Source organism: Priapulus caudatus, unplaced genomic scaffold, assembly GCF_000485595.1.
Source record: "Priapulus caudatus unplaced genomic scaffold, Priapulus_caudatus-5.0.1 Scaffold346, whole genome shotgun sequence".
NCBI classification, from domain to species: domain Eukaryota; kingdom Metazoa; phylum Priapulida; class Priapulimorpha; order Priapulimorphida; family Priapulidae; genus Priapulus; species Priapulus caudatus.
In genome coordinates, this window is record NW_014577407.1 from 173,286 (window position 1) to 180,302 (window position 7,017).

Sequence of the window (7,017 nt, forward strand, 5' to 3'; positions counted from 1 at the left end):
GAGAGATATCGATTTGATCACAACGCCGTTACCTAGATTAACTATTTGAACTTAACTAGATTAGTTCAGGGCATGCAGTATGTGAATTAACTTATCGGTATAAGGACGGATTAAATAAATTTGCGCGCGCCTGGCATAGCGCAGTTCGTGTACCCCGCTGAGCAGACAGCGCGCGCTAAATGACTATAATGGGAGACCGGGGGACATATTGTTAAGACACGTTTTCCAATTCCTGACCGTTATAAACAACTTTATTATAGTTAAATTACTTTACTTCGAATGGCTATATGAAATGTTAAGATGGCATTAGTCTTGGCTTGAAATATAACTAGAGTTGGGGTTAAGTTAAACAATTATTTTGAAGCCATTATCATTTCAAAACTGGAAGTCACAGTGTTTACAATTGCCCCACTCAACCGGGGCGCAATTGTAACCACACCATGGCGGCAATTGTAACACATACAATTGCTACCAACACACATCATTTATCTCTCAAGAAAGAGTTTTTGTATATTCTTTTATAAATGTCGGTGACACGTTGGATGATAATGATCTCTTCAAACAATTTAAACAGAATTTCATAGAACCACAAGAAATAAATTTAATAAAATCTTATGACGATATGCCTGTGACTCATTTACATACTGGAATAAAATATATCAACAATAGGCTACTTGTCATTGCCTTGTGCAACAAAACATATTTACAGACTCCCCATTAATTCAAAGTTATGTAGTTCACAGGTCTGAGCTTATAGCAAGGCTACTTTTTGCCTTTAACAAAACACATTTTGTAAAAACATTACTTTTTATACATTTACCAAGGGGCAATGTAACACGTTTGTTACATTTTGCCCCGCGAGGAGACGGCCATAATTTGGAGGAGCTGTTTTGGTATCTTAGCATTAGTATTCTCACATTAAAACTTTTACCAAATACAAGGCCTACAAATCTATTTTTTTATATTATTAACAGTGATGAGACCCTCAAGTACACTATGTCCAGTATAACAAAAACCCATAGGGTAATTCGAGATTTTACTTACCTCGCTCAAAGACATAAAACGCAGTGCTTTTGGCTGTCCCAAATGTTCCTCGATGCCGTAAACCTGTTCCTACCTCATGACAGCATGTGGGCAATGAAATGTGCATCCGCTGTGGAAGAGCGTATACATATAGCACGTTCTCTACTAGAATGAGGGCTCTGTTACATTTGCCCGAGTGTTACAATTGTGCCCGGTCTCCCTACATCTGGACTCCATGCTACGAGGATGTAAGAAAAGTACGGGTTCTTTATAGTTCTCCTCACATCTTTGAATAGAAAAAGTTGCTAAAAAAAATTAAGATATATAAGCACACCGTGCTGACGCGCGTGTGCGCGTTTCTTGTCTCACTGTGCGAGGGAGTCCTGATTCTGGGTGTTAGCGCGTACCGTTAGAGACCTACATTAGTTGTAAAATATATTCTTTAGTGAACACAAAATTATACTTCGTCTTTGATTTATTCTACTCTACACAATATAAATTATTTCATTTAAAACTCTTTGTGTAACTTCAACGGTTGCTGCTATAGACTGAATGAGACCGGCAAGGAACATCACGGGTGCTTTTATCCCCCAACGACAGGCGTAACGAACGACAATACAACATGCAGTTGTGTTTATGTTGTTCGATGTCGCGACCAAAAATCAATATTGTATAACGTCTTATTTGCGACGGTGAATGGACGTAGTTAAAAAAACGTTGAATAAGACGTTGTTTACGTTGTTCGATGTCGCGACCACCAAAATCCAATATTGTATCAACGTCTTATTGCGACGTGAATCTACGTAGTTAAAAGACGTTGAATAGACGTTGTGTTTACGTTATTCGATATCGCGACCAAACCTCAACGTGATAGGTCTGAGTTTACGTTGGCAACGTCGCGACAAAAATCCAATGTTGAATCAACGTCTTATTGCGACGTTGAATCGACGTAGGTGAAACAACGTTGAATAGACGTTGTGTTTATACGTTGGCAACGTCGCGACAAAAATCCAATGTTGAATCAACGTCTTATTGCGACGTTGAATCGACGTATGTAAAACGACGTTGAATCGACGTAGGTGAAACAACGTTGAATAGACGTTGTTTTTACGTTGGCGACGTCACGACCAAAATCCAACGTGGAAACAACGTCGTGTGCCCGCTGGGATATAAGGATACTAGCTCTCCACCTTTTGCACGGGTATTTCTCTAATGAAGATTAAACGTTTATTGGCGAATGAATCGAATCAATCACTTGTTTTATTTATAGAAGAGATATATCTCTATGCTCAAGCCAAAACATTTCATGAAATTTCCAGCACCTAATTATGTTACCACACAAATTTTAAATTTTTATGTAAAATGGTATTTTGGATATTTCTCAACTACCAGAAAGAGTGAGGATACAACATTTTCGCCACATGTTAAGCACAATATGGACCAAAATAGCGCGTCAGGATTTTTCTTTAATTTTCATATTTACCGTGAAAACTGGAAAAAACTGCTTAAAAATCAAGTGTGTTAGAATTGAAAATTTTAGCGAATAAAGAGGCATAACTAATAAAATACGGCACTTAATAACAATCCCTGACGCACTTCTTTACCACAATATGTTACCATTAAAGCGAGTGTAAAATTAAATTAATCAGAGTTGTAATCACAGAGAAATATCCATTTATACATCGGCTACTATGTCAAAAATCGAAACGGAGAAATCAAGGTTTTTCTATTTTTCACAATGAGTGACCGCCTGTGTGCAAAATGGGTGAACGTATGTGAAATATCTACTGTTAGTACTTACTGCGACATATCCATGACTAACTGACACCACTAAATTGGTAAAATGTTTCATGCACATTGAGAAATTCTGAGAAATTACGATCGAGGTGACCAACGCAATTTCATGCAAATGGCGCGAACCCGCCCATTGCCTGACGTCACTGTCAACAAACGCGCGCCTTATGTAAGGTGCGAGGCGAGGTGTGAGAACTATTTTAGGCTCTTGTGGGCAGGGGCGGATTAAGGCTCACTGGTGCCCTAAGCACTGACCAATCTCGGTGCCCCCCTCTTTTCCACACTGACCCAGTCCATTTTAGTTGTTGACCTGTCTGACCAAATATACAATGCAAGTTGCAGCAGTACAAAAAATTATGTAGGATTTCAAGGAGGGTGGTGATAAACAGGCGGGGGGTATGGGGGTCCTCCCCCAGAAATTAAAAAAAATGTAGATTGCAGGAGATGGTATTTGAAGCAATTTTGAGCGTACATGCATGTACACCTTCATTCTGACTACGAGTCAATCTATTTGTTTTTTTACACGTTTCAGTTGGGAGAAAGACCTCTCTGTTGTGCAGTTGGTGACCATTAATGTTAAAAATATTCTTAAGGCAATTTCAACATTTGGAAAGCTGAAGAAATAGTAGATAATATGCAAGGTAGGTGAATAATACCTTATGCTACTTGTAAATGCTCTGGGGCATTTTCTCTGTGAGGGGTCCGTAAGCTTTCACCAGATTCTCAAAGTCTGTCTTTATCCTCCTCCTCCTCCATTCGTGTACAGGCATACAGCATTGAACAGCGTTGTCCTGACCGCACCCGAGATGGTAGAGCGATTGATTGATCTCGGAGAATACGACAGCTTTCTTCATGCCCTTGCATAATATGCCTGAAGCGTTCGATATAGCATGTCGCGGGAAAAAAAAATCGCAGCTATCCCCATCGGAGGCGTTGAGTGTCCTGGCAACAGCCAGGTGTAGCGTCTTCTGTTTCTAGTAGGTTGATAAGTCGCATATTATGCGCGTTCTCTTCATGAAGTAATCTATGCGTTAAGTTAGCGCGCAAACTAGGGTTATAGACCGGGCATGAGGACAGAGCAGCCAGACAGCCAGCCAGGGCCGGGCCACACACAGGGATAGATAAAATACAAACATTGCAGGCACGGCAAGACACAGCTCATGACAGGGCAGCAGAGACGGGGGGAAAACAGATAGCACAGACAGCGGGGGCAGGCAGGACGACGGACGGACAGACGGACGAACGGAACGGACGGACGGACCGACAGACCGACCGACAGGGTCCTCCGAACGGAAATCCCGACACGAACTGGAAGACACATGAACGAACCGAACCGAACGACTATTGAGAAACGACGAACGAGTGCGAACGAGGCCCGAGTCGACATATCAATACCATACATTACAGGAACACGTGGACAGACTAGACGATGAGTGTACGAGCCTTGGCTAGGCATAGCGTTTATTCATTCACCGCAGTCCGGGGGGTATCCGCCCGGGCGCTTTTGCATGTTACCGGCCGACTGAGAGAGCCCGCGTGCTCTAACTTCTAGCCCATATTATGCCGCGCACGAGCGGCGATGCAGGCCACTAAATGATGCTGTGAGCCCGTCTCCGCGGCGACCCACTGCTGATAGAACTCATGCTCCTGACGTCCTCGACAGACGATTACTGGAATCCAGACACGCCATCACGGATGACCACCGGAGTCCGCAGGGTGACACTATCCGCCACCAGCGACCGCTTCCACATCATGTCCCCATGCCCACTGCTACCAATGTTTCGAGCGTAATTTCACACAATTTCAGGCAGTCAGGTCAATCTACCACTATTACCTAGCTGTCCCAGGGTATACCTCGCGTTACTGTCGGATGCGATGATAAGAAATATATACTTTGAAATCTCCGAGGTTTGTTTATTAGAAAATGTCCGTAATGTAAACACGAAACGTTGTTATTAGAAAATGTCGAGTGTAATATTAAAAAGGTGGTAATTAGGGATTAACCCCGAGTAGCGAATGGAACCATGCCTACGTTTTAGTCTTCTCCTTTAGGTGTTAATGCTGACAACCACATCGATTAAGATATGAGACGCCACACGGCTCCGCAGGCGCGTTCACCATATGAAGCCGTTTTTCCGGTTTCAATACGCACCAACCTTGGACCTCAAAGTAATATTTTTCTCCATTCGAGCACCTATCTCAATCTCCATCAACCGTTCGGCCAAGACATACATTAAGTTGTAATCTGTCCCGCCGCCGTCAGGCCCGCAACCTTATAGCGAGATCTACACTTACAACAGAGTAACGTCGGTAACCGTAAAAAGCTATACCACCTTTCAGCGTGCCGATTAGCGCCATCCAAGCTACACTGGAACTGGCACCGCACGGTTTACTCACGGACATATCGGGCGCCCCGGCCCAGATTGAATCCGTCCTACTTGACACCGCGCTACAGGTGTGTAAATAGTCTCCCGAGGGTATGGTGAATTTGATTTTCGAACCTTATTCCTTTAGAGACGTTCGCGGCGATGTTTTAGATTCCCTTACAAGTTGTAGAGTTCTTACGAGATGTTCGTTGTGCGTACATGTAGATTCGTACTCCACAGCACTGGTCTGTGTACTATCCTTACCTAGCTTGCCCAAACTAAGGTTGCTAGATTCTTACAGAGCTAGTATGCATTCTTACAGAGTTGGTAGATTGCTCTACGAGGTTGTAGATTCGTTGACAGATGCCGCTTTTAGATTCTTCACGAATAGTTGTTAGATTTCTTTACAGATGTTGCTTAATTGTCCGGCAGAGTTGAAGAGTCTCTTACAGGTAAGTTGTTAGATTTCTTTACTCAGCAGTTTTAGATTCTTTTACAGAGTTGTAGATTCTTACAGAGTTGTAGATTACTTACAGGAGTGACGTTAGATTCTGTACAGCATCGTATTCCTGGTTTATTTATCTTCACCAGTAGTTGTTAGATTCTGTACAGAGGTTGTAGCTTTTCTTTACAGTTATTTTTAGTATTCTCCTTACAGAAGCTTAGGTGACATTCTTCACAGGTTTGACCGTCGTTTGTAGATTTCTTAATGGCAGTTGTAGATCTTCTTGACAGAGTTGTACGTATTCTATAACTTTTACCCCAGGCAGGTTGTGAGCACTGGTGTGTAGCCATTTGAATCTTATCAGACTCTCAAGTGGTTTTAGATTCTTAGAGTTATAGGTGATGTCCATACAGTTTTAGTCTTACTAAGTTTTAGATTTCTGTACAGTAATGCTCTGCTAAGACATTCTTACAGATGTTGTTAGATTCTTACGGCAGTGTCGCAGTTTTTAATTCTTAGATGTTAGATTTCCTTACAAGTTGATAGATTCTTACCGAGCTTGTAGCATTTCTTTAACAGAGTTTAGATTCTTAGTGTTTTTAGATTTCTGTACAGGAGTTGTTAGATTCTTACCGAGGTTGTAGATTCTCTACAGAGTTGTAGATTCTTACAGGGTTCTTTTAGATTTCTTACCGATTGTAGATTATTACGCATTTTAGATGTCTGTACAGAGTTGTAGATTCTTACAGAGTATTAGATTCTTACCAGAGTTGTAGGATTCGTTTACAGGAGTTTTTAGATTTTCTTACAAATGTTTTATGGATTACAACATGCTAACCAGAACGAATTTTTGAGATTCTTACAGGTCAGTTCGTTAAAGTGCCATACTCATCTTAGCAGAGTTTTAGAATTCTTACAGAGCTTGTAGCATCCTTCTCCCAGATGCTCTGTTAATTCTTACAGCCTAGTTCAAGATATACAGCAAAAAGAGTTTTAAGCGGGATTCTTACAGAGATGATTCTGTAGCATTTCCTTACAGTAGCTTCTCTGTATCTCTTTTACAGGTGTTTTCTAGGATTTCTTTATCAGCAGTGTTTAGTATTTTAGTGTCTTTTAGAGCCCTCATGACGCGCATCCTTCTGCATTTACACGTCAGCTAGACGTTGTGCGATTTCGTTATCTTTTTCCTTTTTAGTTCAATCTTGTAACCACGATTAGCCAGACAGCTGGTTGCGTTCTGTGATATAAGTATTATTCTGTAGAACTCGAAAGAACAGACTCAGTGATAGACCAACTTACTAGAAAGTAGACTTCAATACTGCAAGATTAACATCCCCTAGACAGTCGAGATAACATTGATTATAGATTGCTCCACGTACATCACTCACA